Source organism: Furipterus horrens, unplaced genomic scaffold (assembly GCF_987537825.1).
Source record: "Furipterus horrens unplaced genomic scaffold, mFurHor1.1.pri manual_scaffold_5, whole genome shotgun sequence".
Lineage (NCBI taxonomy): Eukaryota > Metazoa > Chordata > Mammalia > Chiroptera > Furipteridae > Furipterus > Furipterus horrens.
The window spans coordinates 109,187,239-109,201,701 of record NW_028327175.1 but is presented as its reverse complement, the minus strand read 5'-3'; the positions used below and the strand labels follow the sequence as shown (position 1 = coordinate 109,201,701).

General features: G+C 47.9%; 1 protein-coding gene across 1 annotated transcript in view; it reads left to right on the top strand.

The window, feature by feature from the left end:
* The window catches only part of CLEC16A (C-type lectin domain containing 16A), a 217,300-nt gene that overhangs the window by 109,094 nt on the left and 93,743 nt on the right, over positions 1 to 14,463 (top strand). The gene's annotated exons all lie outside the window — the stretch shown is intronic.

Sequence of the window (14,463 nt, the reverse complement as noted above, 5' to 3'; positions counted from 1 at the left end):
CAGGGCACAGCTGCACATTCCCCCTTGGGGTAGTGGTCTGAGGACAAGCAGGCTTCAAGGAGAAGCCAGGTTCCCACCTGGAATAGCACTGGAGCCTTCTGAAAGGAGTCTTGCCTGTTTCCAAATAAAATGGGCAATCGTGGTAGGGGGAAATTCCCCCATTATCTAAATGGGCAACAAGGCATCCTCAGGAAACTTCTGGTTTCCTTCCCAGCCTTATCCACATGGACACTTGACCTTTACATATTTGTAGTCATACCATGTGCTGCACACACCTAATCCTGTATTGTGATTTTTTAAATACACCTATGAAATCCTTTCAGCGAAATCCATCCATTTGTTCAACTACTTATTTAATACCTGCTGTATGCCAGGCGCAGTGCTGGGAGCTGGGATGGGATAGTGAGCTAAAGCCAGACTTGGTCTCTGCTCTTATGATGCTTCTAGTGTGGGGGCAGGAGGAGGTAAGGAAGTAAATGCACAGCCATTGAGATGGCTCTGTGGAGGTGATGAACAGGTCCTGTGCTAGAGAATAACTGGGAGAAAAGACTTTGCAGACTGATAAGGGAAGGCCTCTCCAAAGAGGTGCTATGCAAGGAGGGACCAGAAGATTCTATGAGAAAATGCAAAAATGAGGCCTGCCAGTTAGAGAGGGTGGCAGAGGTGAGTCTGGAAGATGGGAGAGAGTGTGGTGTATCCCAGGATCCTAAAGGATACTGGTGCGGCTGGCAGGTAAGGAGAAATGGGGAGAGGGACTGAGATGAACCAGATCTCAGTTCCAGTGTAGTAGGAAGCCATCAGAGGGTCCCTGCAGGACGTCGTCCTAAAAGTGCACTTCCAGAACTAGAACCGCCAGGTCAGATGGTCCCAACAGAGGCCTATGAGCTATGCTGGGAGGCTAGCAAGGCCATGGAGCACAGCGGTTATAAGCATGGGCTTGGGAGCCAGACTGCGCCCAGAATGAAATCCCAGCTTTGCCGCCACTTGCCAGTGTATGATCTGCGACCAGTAATTTAATCTGTCAAATGAGAGTTGTTGAGGGGAATGAGTTAATATATGTAAAGTGCCTGGAACAGTGCCTGGCACAGTTGCAGGGAGGCCATTTAGGAGGTTGTGGCAGGTTCCCATGGGCTGATGACAGTGGGAAAAGGGGAATGGGGACACAGTTTGGGGGGAGAATTTTGTGACTAACTCACCATTGGGATGCTGCAGATTTAACTTGACTGGGTTCTGAGCTTGGGAACAATTTGAGCAGCGAAGTGTGGAGGGACAGTGATTCTGTAATCCAAGGGCCAGCCCTGGGGGAGGAGATGGTTCCAAACGGAACATGATGAGGTTAGTTGGGTGGTCAGGTGAGAGGTGCCAGAAGTCAGCTTGACCGAGAAGTCCAGGGAGAGGCTTGGAAACCATTTCTTTTTCACCTCACAAGATGTTTTCCATGCTCCCTCATAGATTTCAGAATTACTGTGTTTAGTATCTTGTGTGATATTCCACTCATGTAACCATGTAAAATGGTCTCATGTAACCATTCCACAGTTGGCACTTCTACTTCTGCTCTGGAATAACCAAGATGGTTGTTCCTCAAAGGCTTTGCAACAGCTCGTTAGAATCCAAGGTCAAGTGGTGTGTGAGAAAGGCCCAGCCCTCCATACAGATGTACACGGATAAGTGGGTCTCTGTGCTCTAGCCCTGATTCCTCACCAGGCTGTATGCATTTGCCAGGAGTTGGCACCTAGAGAATATCTATCGTAGTGTAGAATCATGCGTGGTTCCCAGACCTTGGGACTTCACAGCCCAGTGAGATGCCAAGTGAAAATAAAACACAACAAGCCTCTGGGGCTAGGATTCCCAACTTTTTATTTCACCAAGTAGTCATATTCAGAAAAAAGCATTTATGAACTATCATTTCATAAAAGAAAGGACACCGTTAATGCTAGATAAATAGGAAGGACATCATTTCAGAACTAGGAACAATCTTTTAAGGAATAAAAGACTGCACTTTAATAGGGTGTCTTTAAGAAACCTCAAGTGCAGACCAGTGACAAGAGCAAAAGCCAGTGTCTGTCTTTTCTAGTTCAGTTTCTCCTGGGAGAGGCGAGCACTGATGACAGCATCACACAGACCGACGTCAGATGTCTCTGTGCTAAGTTCTGTGGGAGCAGTTAATGGTGCTTGACCTGCCCAGCGGTCAGGCTTCTGAGGGAGACCCGTCTGAAGGCTGGATGTGGATGTGGGTGCCAGGAAAGGGTTTTGCAGAAACAAAGGTCCTGGGGCCTATGGGGAGTTGATGAGAGTGAGAAATAGCGGTGTGGCCAGAGGGCAGGGCAGGCAGGAGGGAAGTAAAGCAATGGAGAAATAAGGCTGAGGAGACTGCCCAGTGTGCAGGCCTTGTAGGCATATCAGAGATTTGGGTTTTTATCCTAAATAGAGTGAGAAGCATTTTTTACCAGGTGACATGATCAGCTTTGTGCCTCAGAGAGACCCCTCTGGCCTGTATGAGGAGTAGATTTATGGGGGTCGGAGAGGGCATAGTTCTAGCAGGGAGCTCCATTATGCAAGGTGTGTCCTGCACATGTGTCCAAAAAGTGGGGCCCACATGTTTCTCACACACCCTGGTTAGCCCCAGTGAGTTGTTCCTGAGGGCTGCTGTGTTCTGCTCTATGGCCTGGGTGCAGGGGCTCTTCATTGCAAGGACACCCATCCTGTGTGATCTACCTCATTCTCTGGAACCCAAGTCACTGTGTCTGTGAAGCTATTTATTAACAACAACACACTATTTCACTTGAGCTCTTCCCTTAGCAAGACAGTCTGCTGTGGACCTTCCCTGGCTGTTTCTAGCCCAAGACTTGCCTGTTTAAGAAGGGGCTGGGAGTATGGTAGAACCCTGGGTCCCAGAAAAATATAGACCGGAGAGGACAGATCTGACATCTGGATCCCAACTCTGCCTCTTCTTTGCTGTGTGACCTTGGAGAAATTGATTTGCCTCAGTTCTTTCATTGATAAAATGAGAGCAGCAATGCCCACCTTCACAGAATTATTGTAAGGCAAAGCAATAAGGTGTGTATAGAGGTTGCAGACAACTGGCCCTCTGGCAGATAGGCCCACGGATATAAGCTGATAGAATGTTTACAATCAAATTTTATATTAGTTGCCAACCTTTTAAAATCAGGATATTTTACTGTACGAACCCAGTTATCTATCACTTTGAAAGTGGGACAGTCTGTCCCTATCGAACCTCCATCCCCCCAGGTAGCAGTCGGCTGCTTCTCTTCCTGTGCATGCCCCCTTCTCACCAGCTCACTCTGTCTCCAGCCGTGAGCCTCCACTTAACCAGACCTGAGGACCCAACGGCCTCCCCAGCGTCTCACGCTTACCATGAATACAGTGGAACTTGATCTTCCCCACAAGCCTGCCTCCCTTAGCCTTCCCATCTCCCAGTTGGTGGAGCTCCATCCTCGTGGCAAAAACTTTGGGCTTACACTTGACTCCCTTCTTTCTCTCAAACTGGAGTTCCAGGTGGTCAGCATACCTATTCAGCTCTTCCCTCCAAATATACCCAGGTTCAGACCGTCTTTTCCAGCCCCATCACCTCTTACCTGGATTGTTAGAATAGGCTGTTAGCCGGCCACTTGCTTCTGCCTTGTCCCCTATAGTTAATTCTTGACACAGTGTCCAACATTATCCTTTTAAAATATGTCAGATTGTGTCCTTCCTGTACTCAAAATGGCCTCCAATCCACTCCAACTAAGAGCAGAGACCCTTATGGCGACTTACGAGGCTAAGCATTATCTGGCACCACCTGGCTTTCTCTGCTTCCATGCTGTTCTTCAGACACACCAGTCATGTTCCCGCTTCAGGGCCTTTGCGCTGCCTGTGCCTCCACCTGCAAACTGCTTTTCTGCAGAGCAAGTGCAGCTGTGGACACTTACTAACTAGGCTCACAGAAGCCCCCGTGTGGTGACCGTACTCCAACTTCTCCATCCATGTTTGAATTCTAGACCAAGTCTGCACCAAGTCCCTTTTCTTTATCATTCTTTTGTTTGTTGATGAATATGAACGTGAGTATCATGAATGACCCTGCAGTACTCCCCCATTTCCCCAGTTCCTAGCACTCTTCATGCTTCGTCCCAGTGCCCTTGCAGGCAAGAGCTTCTAGGCCAAGTGGAAGTCCCTGTCTCTATTCATCTGACTGCCTAGAGGTTCGTTTCCAGCAAGAGTGTTATGAAAGCTCCCCAAGCAAATTATGTGGTTTGATTAGAAGTCCCTGAAAATGTGAGCTCATTGATATGCTTCTCTTGCAAGACCAATGGTAGTTTTGTGGTCCTATCTGTCAGTGCTGGAAAATTCTTTATGTTGCCCAATTTTGCTGATGTTCCAGTCATTGTCATGTGCCTCATCCTGGCGAAAATAGCATATAAATAATGAAGACTGTGAAGGACAAATTCAGGATGTGGGACATTTTAGAAAACAACCGAGTTGAACTTTTTGTAAATGTAAATGTTATGAAGACCAGAAATATGGGGGGAGAGGGCTGGGCTGCCGTTCTAGATTATTGAAACGAAAAGAGGCATGACAGCTGTCAACTTGGATTGGATCTTGGATTGGAAGGGAGTGGTTTAAAAGACATTTTTTGTAAAATTGGAAAAATTTTGCATATAAGTGTGATTAGATAATAAAATTCAGGTCAGTATTAAATTTATTGAGTATGATAATGATGCTGTCGTTCTATGGGAGATATCATTATTCTTAGGAAGTATGGGCTGAAGTGTTTAGGAGTAAAGTGCCAAGCTGCCTACAGCTTGGAATGATTCACAATATAAAATGTATAAGCGTGTGCATATAGTGAGAAAGGAAGAAAATGCAGCTAAATATTAACAATGGATGAATCTAGGTGAAGGACATATGTGTGTTTATTGTACGATTCTTTAACCTTTTCTGGAAGCTTGAAAGTTTTCAAAATAAAAGCTAAAGGAAGTAGCAAGAGGGAAATCAACATTTGAAAATCAACATTTTTGAAAACCTAATAATTAATGAAGAATGTAATGTGTAGAAACTAGGGTCCTGGATTCAGACAATCCTGGGTTTGAATCCCATCTGTGTGACCTTGAACAAACTAGTTAGCTTCTGTGAGCCTTTCTTCCTCACCTATAAAGTGGGGGTGATTGTGCCTGCTTTAGGACTATTCTGTAGATTAAAAGAGAGAAACCATCAAAAGTGCTCAGCAGTGTCCTCCGTGTGCAGAAGCTTTCTTAGTAAATACAGTCATCGGCATTCATCATCTGGACTGATACATCGCATCGGGCATTGAACTCTTCTCATTAGAAGGTTCCCTGTAGGAGTTCTGACAAAGCCAAGCCTCCTGTTCTGTCCATGGGTTGCTTAAAAAGTGGAGGAGTTCACACAGGCTTGTTGATGAGATAAGTTTCTTGGAAAGATGACTTTTAGGAATGTGGGTGCCAGCTGACTAGAGAAGAACTGAAAGCTGCAAGGAGGCTTGATTCAGACCCAGATGGCTCCTTGGGGGCAGTTTAGTTCAAGCGTTCAGGCATGTGGCCCCAGAGAAGTGGTTTGTGTAGTGCTGATGCTGAAGGAGACTAATGCTGTTAGTGTGAAACCCGAGAGGCGAGTACGGACATGGCATTTGAAGTCCGCTCTCCAGGCGAGTGTGGTTTTGTGGCTCTTCAGCCTATGCTTTCCCACTATGTTTTGTCTTTAAGAGGGGTGCAGTCCACACTGGGTCTGCTTACATGTAGATGTGTGGCGGGGCCCCCAGTGGGCATCTCCACCTGCCTCTCACCTGACTTGCCGAGTTGGAACCATTCCTGACCCTGCTTTACTCCATGGCCAGGAAGTCACCAGCCATCCCGCCTCTGAGCTCTGTCACCTCCCCGTCCCAGGCTCTCCGTGCCCATTGTCTCCTGTGTGGGATCCCAGCCCATGGCCTTACCCCACTGGTCCATTCACCCTGCTGCCGGTATCTAAAAGACACAGCTGGCCCACCATCACTTCCCTGCTGTAAACTTTCAGAGCTGCTCAGCACAGCCACCAGGCAGACCTAGTCTTGTGCCTCCACTCCTGCCTTCCAGCTTGCTGTAGCTGAGCCCACCTGGTCGTGGTGCTGCCTGCAGCCTGCTGCTGGCTCTCACCTGCAGACCCCTGCCCAGGCCGTCCCCTTTGCCTGGCTTGCCCTCCCAGACCTCACTCCCAACCTCCTTCCCCCTCGCTGCAGAATTAGGTAGCCTTCCTCCTCCTCTTCTCTCCCCAAGCACACCTCACGCATGCACTGACCACTTTGTTTTCTATCCCTAGTGCCAGGCACAGGCTCTGGCACAGAGTAAGCGCTGCAAGATGGCTTGTTGAATTGAACTGATTTAAAGCTTTAGCACCCACTTTATTCATAAACACTTAAGGCACTTTCATTAACACAGAAATGATGTTTCTAAATGTTGAGTAACTTGGGGAAGTCAGATTTGTGTTAGAAAAATGATGTTTGCTCATCATTCCCATACATTTAAATAAGCAGGTTCCCAGTGCAGACTTCTCCCACCAATGAAATACATCAATTTTCTTAAACCCACCATGGTGTTTTCTAAAAATATAGGTTGTCTCATTTCCACAGTTGAGCTATCCCAAATCATTTTACCTAAGGGCTAAAATGCTGCTCCCCACCCCCCAACCCCTTGCCTCTCTTTGAAACTAGGATCCTGAACTAGACTAATCAGAAAAAAATCATGTTTGAATTAAACCACCAGTTCTCTAAGGGAATGGAAAACATGGAATTAACAACATCTCCCCCGTCTCTGATTAGGCTCCTTCTCCATGTGCTTGATGAATAATGTTGCTGGCCCCTTTTCAGAAATGAAGTAGAAATATAGAGAAATGAAATTTGTATCTTATAAAGTGACTGGAAATGTGATTATAATACAGCTGTCAGTTCTGTTCAAGTGGAAAATTTTTAAGTAAATCCAATTGCGGCATTATTTGGTTCTTTTAAAGCAGGGTAATGTAGCTGTTTCCTGTGTATTGATTATTTGATTGGTACCTGTCTGTTGAACCTATTTTTTTCCTCAGTAGCACTCATTGATGTGGTTTAATGTATATTCCTGTAATCTTTCCCTGTTTTATAAACTTACAATCGTAATTGAGCTGCATTAGAGAGACATGTTCTGCTGAAATCACAAGGTCACCTAATGGCTGTGCCCTCTGTTATTGGTTATGTATTGAAGCAGTTCTAGGACATTTCTTCCGAAAAAGACAGAAGTCATTATTTTTTTCCTCTAAAAGCAGAATTTCTAGATTGCATTCTACACACTGGGGGAATGAGGCATTTAAATAGTAGAGCCTGGGTTTTGAGCTTTTTACTTCTTGGCCTATTAAAGTGATAATTTCTGCTGAAGGTAATCTATGACTTAAGTATTTTTTTCCAAATCCCAGTCCTTCCCAGACATTTGAAAATGGGACTACAGTTTTTATTTCTCTCATAGGAGGGGACCTAGTGGGAAGTGGGTAGATTCTGGATATGGCTTCATCTCAGGGCAGCCAGGAAAGTAGACGGGGCTTCGGTGGGTGGTGGGGTCCCACCCCAGCACTCAGGCCTTGTAACCTTGGCATGTCTCCCTAACCTCCCATCTTTCTCTCTTTACCGCATGGAACTATTAGAAGATAGAAATGCTGCCTGGTGTGCTGAACACAGTGCCTGGGTGACTTTAAAGGGCCCAGCCAGCAAAGGCTAACAGAGAAGCACCTCAAACCTGATAGTCTTCCCCAGCCAATAAACAGACATTCCATCTTTCTAGTCACTCGAGCCAAAAGCCTTGGAGTGTACTATTTTGTCTTTCTCTCATTCCTACAACAAAGCTGTATGCCAATGCTGCCAGTTCAGGCATCATTCAGAGCCAGAATCTGCCCCTGCTTGCCGCCCTCAGTGCCTTCACCCTGGCTCAGACTCTGGAAGCCACCCTCTGACTGGGGCGCCAGCTTCCTCCATAGCCCTTCCTTCACCAACAGCCTGTTGCAACCTTTTAAACTGGCCGTCAGGACCCTCCAGAGACCCTGGTTGCCCATCTCCAAGTCAGCTCCCAGCCTCCTGCCTGTGACCTGCAGGGCCTGCTTGACGAGGGCGGCCCCCGCCCCCGCCCCGCCCCCACTGTGCTGCTCCAGCCATGGGAGCATGGGAGCGTCCCAACGGGACTGTGGCCTCAGGGTGGCTCCCCAGCCCCTACTGCCTTGTTATGCTCCTGAAGCCAGCCTCCTTAACCACGTCTGGCTGGCAGGAGAGGGTGGGGGGCGGGCGCAGTGAGCTGCCACAGGAAACAGGAATTCGTGGGGGTAATGGGGTTGAGGGCAAACACTGAGTTTCAAGACATCCCTCGCTCCAACCCACTCAGTGAGGCTGTCTGGGGCTCTGCCTACACAGGGCTCCTTACCCCAAAGCCGCCGGTTTCCCACCCCCTCCACCACCCTTCCCAGTCACCAGGGACAACACAGAACTGCTCTGGCCTTAGGAGGGGAGGATTGGCTTCAGGCCCTAATAGCTCATCAACCACAGAACACCCCAAACAAATCTCTGGGGAGCTGAAGCAGCAACAGACAGCATGACCTTTACCAAAGGTCCACGACAGGATAGGCCACCTGATCTGTGTTGTCTTTTCCCCCAGCCCAGGATGCCAGTGTCACTTTCCCCAGCTCCTGTCCTGCTAGCAAGTCCACTGTGCTTTCAGCCAGTCCTCACCAGCAACCCACCCCAATCCCCACTAAGAAAAACAGGAATGGGGGTAAGGGACGCATCTTCCTCCCTCCCTCTCTTAGGGGGGAGACATGTTTCATTTAGGTTAGTGTTGCCACCTAGAATCCTTAGGAAGGGTCCACGTGGAGGCACCTGGAATACTGTGGAATGACCATTGACTCTCTGAGTGAAGAGAGTGTCCTGATTTAGGACTTCAGGACTCCGAGCGGGATGCCATATTCCCAGTGCCCAACATGGTTTGGGGCGAGGTAGGCACTCTGGGCTGATTTTTCAAATGATGTTAAATGTTGTTTGCTCTGCTGAGTTTTTAAGAAATATACAGACTACTGATCTTGGGACATTTAAAAGCTTAAATTGTCATTTCACTTTGACCTGCCTGAAAACAGAAGTGAAAATTGGTTTGCCATGCTGCCCTTGTGTGTGGCTACCTGTCAGAGGAACTGCTCTCAGGCACCTAACCTGCCCCTAGCTCCATAGGACAAGACAGGGCCCAGGCAATGGGAGGATGGGGGAGGCTGGTGGTCCGGCTGGGTCTGGCCTGGGGCTCCCTGTTTCAGAAGAGGGAGGCAGCAGAGCTCTTCAATCCGAGTTGTGCTTTTGAGTCACTTTAGCATCACTTGGAAACTGTCTGTGCCCAGGCCCCACTCCAGAAGGTTCTGATACACTTGTTCCAGGGATGGGGCCCTGGCATCCCTATTTTTAAATGCTCCCTAGAGGATTCCATTGTGAAACCAGTGTTGAGAATCACTGGGTTAGACAGATGGGGAATGTTCTGGAGCTGAACACTGAGTCTCTGCTTTGCTGCTCTCGGAGATCTCCTTGCCCACCTTGTAGTCAGCCAGATGTTGTCAGAGAGGCTGGCGTTGCTGGCATGATATGGTGGTCACATCTCTCTCTCCCTGGGTTCTGATGTCCACTTCCAAGATGGAAACCTTGTGCCATCCAAGTCTCCCTTACAGATCCCTTGGGAAGGTGACATGTAGGAGAGCGATATCAGTCAAGGCATCTGACACAGTTCGTCTTCGCTGCAGGGCTGAAATAGACCTGTCCTTGAGCACCAGCAGAGGGGAGGCCGCATTGAATGAGAGCAAGTGTCTTTACCTGGGAGAATGGTGCTCAGGAGAGAGGCAGGAGGGGCCCACAGCGGGGGCACAGCGTTCCACCTGCTCCTCAGGCTCACTCCTTCGGCAGGGTGGCAACCAGACCAGTTGGCAGTATTTAAGCTCTAACCTTCCTCTCCCCTCTCCCTTCCTAAATATGCGCAGTCGAGTTTGTGTAAGATAACCGTGCATGCAGCATGCTTTCGTCTTAGTTGAAGAGAAATCACTTTACCTATCAAGCCTGGGGAACCTTGTTGGAGAGAATAAGGGCCTGGGAGGAGGGGCTGGGCCTCCTGAACCACCCCCCACCAACCCATGTGCTCAGGCAGCCACTGTGCTTGGCTTTGTTTATAACTGACATGGGCTTGGGTGAGAGAGACCCTTGCAGAGCTGGTGGTCTCTGCAGCACTGAAACCCCAGTCTGTGCCTGGCTCTCTGGTTGTCCTGAAAACAGCCTGCTCTGCTTCAGGCAGAGTTGTAAAAATGCCTAAGAGCAGACAGGCAGACCAGGAGGCTTCAATGTCATTTGCCTAAAATTAAGAGCTAAAAGTTCTCATCCCATCTTCCCCTCTTTCTCTCTTAGTCTGGTGGGGTCACCATTTTTATACCAGGTTCAACATGTAAGAGATCTTTCATCTCCCTGCCAAATCCTTGTACTGAAAAGTCCCATGCAACTTCCTGGTTTTCAGCTTGGCACCTCCAAATTATCTTTTGCATTCATTTGTTTTCATTACCCATACCCAGGCCTTTGACTTGTATAATATGCTTTGCGTTTTTCTAAATACAATTGGGGTTTTCCAGCACTGTGCAAAGCCAGGAAATATGCATGTCATTTAAATGACTCCAGTTAACCTTTAGCCTTTAACTGGTTGCTCATAAAACTTGCCTCTCTCCCAGTGGTGGGTTGCATTCTCCACAGCAGCAAAATTGATGAAGATCTACAGCTTTTTTGTTTCATGCTGGGCTCCCTTTCCTCTGCTGCCTCCACCCCGATGAGCTCTGGAACCACATTGTAGTAGAAGAACCTGGAGGTGGAAATGTGAGTCGCAGGTATTTCTAGGCCAGATTTCTGCAGCCTTGTTGCCACTCCTGTGGCCCTGGTCCAACTGCTTCCCTTCTGGTTCAGGTGTCCTGCTGCATCACACAGCTATGATAGCAGATACCAACTTTCAATCCATTTCCTTGGGCTAGGCAGTGTTGTAAGCATTTTACTCAGTGTAACTCATTTAATCCTCACAACCTGGCCAAGTAGGTCCTGTTATTATCCCCTCTTTACAGGAGAGGAAGCCGAAGCACAGAGGTAAAATAACCTGCCCAAGGTCATCCTGCCAGGAAGTGCAGGAGCCAGGACACAAATACAAGATTCAGACACAGAACTTGTACACTTGACTCTGGGCTAGGACACCTCTGTCCATTCAGTTACCCACTAATGTGTCCAACTGTCCATCTGTTATTTACTGAGTGGTGAGCACTGTGTTAGGTGCCAGAAATACACAAAAGAATGAGACAGCTCTTCCCTTCAGACAGCTGCTGGCATTCTGGCAGGAGTTACATCAGAAGATGGATATAGGTGCCCTGGCTGGTGTGACTCAGTGGATTGAATGCTGGCCTGTGAACCAAAGGGCTGCCAGTTTGATTTCCAGTCAGGGCACATGCCTGGGTTGCAGGCCAGGTCCTCAGCTGGGTATGTATGAGAAGCAATCACACACTGATGTTTCTCTCCCTCTCTTTCTCCCTCTTTCCCCGCCTCTAAAAATAAATAAATAAAGTCTTTTTTAAAAAAAAGATGGATATAGGTGCTTTGATGGAAACTGTAGGGTGCAGCATGGAGAATAGAGACTAGTTGGGCCTTTGCTTGTGATGGGGGGTAAACAGGGATAGGAATTGCTATTGAGAGCCCCAGCTATTGAGCTAAGTGTTGTTGTTCAGCAGGCAGACAAGCTGGGCAAGAATGTTCCAGGCAGGGGGCATCCTAAGTGAAGTCACAAAGTTGTGTGTGGTGCCCACGGTCAATACCCTGTGTCTAGAACATCAGGTGGTGTGTTCATTTCCTATTACTGCTATAACATTTTTTTATAAACTTAGTGACTTAAAACAACACACACTTTTTATCTCATAGTTCTGTAGGTCAGAAGTCTGACATGGGTCTCAATGGACTAAATTTAAGATGTCAGCAGGCCTGCTATTCTTTCTGAAAGCTCCAACGAAGACTCCATAGGCTAGATTTATGCAGGCTTTCTAGCTTCTGGGGGTTGCCTGCATTCTTTGGCTCATGCCCCATCTTCCATCTTGAAATGCAGCAATGGTGGGTTGAACCATTATCCTATCACATCACTCTGACCTCTTTTGCTTCCCTCCTCCACCTTCAAGGACTCTTGATTGGATTGAGCTCACCCAGGTACCTCTCCATCTCAAGGTTTTTAATCACACCTGTGAAATCCCTTTTGTAAAGTAACATTTTTACAGGGTCCAGGGATTAGAGCATGGACATATTTGAGGGCCATTGTTCTACCTACCATAGGTGGAGTGTGGAATCTGGCAAAAGGTGGGGACAGAGAAGTGAACCGAAGCTCTGCATGTGTTTCTGCAGTTAAGGAGTGCCCAAGAACCAATGGCAGATACAGAGGCTACGGACAGTGACCCCCTCAGAAGCTTTTGAGTTATGTGGCCGGGCCCCACCCCCAGCCATATTCTTGGCAGATCCTTTTGACCTTTCAGCTCCATGCAGGGCTGAGGCCAGGCCCGCAGGGATCAACTTGTGGTGGTACAGTGTAAGACTCTTTTACCCCATGCCTCCCCTCTTCCTGCCCCCGTCCCCAGGATGTCCCTGGTGTCTGCCCACTGACATTCCCAAGTCGCCTCCCCCAGTTCCAGACACCCAGCCACTTCCTACCTTTCTTGCCAGTTTTCTCTGTCCTTCTCCTGGGTTCCTGGTCTAGGTTCTTCCTGCGTTTGGTGCTCTCCCAGGCAGCTTAGGTTCACTTGTCCCCAAACTCTCCTTGTTGCCCTAAAAGGCTCAAATGTCACCCTTAATGGCCATCTGACTGCCACCCCCACACACAAACACACACAAGGCACCACTCCTTTGTGTCCTCAGACCACTGAGGCCCTTCTTGTTTCTTCTCATGCATTAGTCTAGGACAATGGGCCTGAGAGTGGGGGTTCTCTCCAGCCAGTTTTAATCAGGAAGAACTTTAATCAAAAGCCCTCATTTGGTTTTGAGAGGGATGTTTCTCCAGGAAAGGATTAGAGCATTCCGGTCATTAAATGGTCTGTTGCAGAATGTTAGTCCTTCACTAAAGTGGTTGGATTTTAAAATGAAATGAAATAAATGTTCTTGGTTTTATGTTGTTTTTTTTTTTTTTTTTTTTGTTTTTTTAAGAAATGGAAACATTGTTGACCATGATGGAAAAACATTCTGATTCAGGCCTTAAGTATATGTATGAGAATTGAGGTTCTGCAAAGTTCTGCAAATGCCTTTCTGGATTTTTACGGCTCTTGTTTAAAAAACAAAGCCACAAAGTCTTAGATACTGCATGTGTGCACGCACATGTGCATTTATGTTTATGCACACATGCACGTGTGTGTATGTAACAGGAAGGCACAGTAACCTGCTTCATGGAAATCTAAATCCACTCATTTACAGTTATCCCTTCAAGCCAAGCACTGTGAGCTCATAGTGGTGCCACTTCCCCATCTGGACCGCCCTTCCCCAAGACCCAAGTCCAGTCTTTCACTTCTCTTCCTGCTATGAAGAAAGTGTTTCTCTTGAAAACAAGTGGCAGCCCCACCCCCACCCCCTGAATGATTAAAGAGTGACACCAAAGACAGGAACTCATTTGGGTGAAAACTTGGGGGTTAAAAGTGAGAGTTGACAAAGCTTAAGTCCTAATGGGTTTACTGGTGAACCGGGTCGAGCCTATCAACAGCTTCTCTGCCCAGTGAGGTAAACAGTGGGATTTCCCTGTCAGGGTCCAAGGTTGCAGCTTCTCTTCCAGCTGATCTTTGAGTTTACCCTTCTGGCCCTAACCTCTGTAAAACAGTGACCCATGGAGAGCCTAATCAAAGGCTCAGAAAAGTCCTGCAGACCCAAAGCCACTGAGCAGGTGGAGGCAGTAGGAGTAGCCCCTCATTGGCAGCATGTAGAAGCCCCCAATCTGGCACTTGACCCCAGGTCCATTCAGCTCCAGTATCCACGCTTTTACCCACCAAGCCCTTCTTATCCCATTCCATTTGAGCGTGGCCCAGCCGTTTTCAATTCTGAAGCCTTATTCTTTCTCAGCACATGTAATAACATCTCCAATTTCCCAACGCTGGTTTTGGTTGAAGGTGGGGCTAGGAACCCAGGATAAACACTGCCCTGAGCCCCAGCACTCTCCTCCCAGCCTCCTCCTGCCTGTGGAGCTGCTCTGTCAGCTGGAAGGTCCTGGCAGGCTGTCTGAGGGGAACCTGTCATGGAGTTTGTTGAATTGAGGGAGAAGGGATGGCTCTGATCTACTGCTTTATGGGTTTAGTCTGCCAGGGATGGAAGCCAGGGGTAGGCTTGTTCACCTGGTCAAGGAGGCAGCCTCAGGGGTCATATCCAAGTTCAGCTCTTCCTGGCTGGTTCCTTCGTTC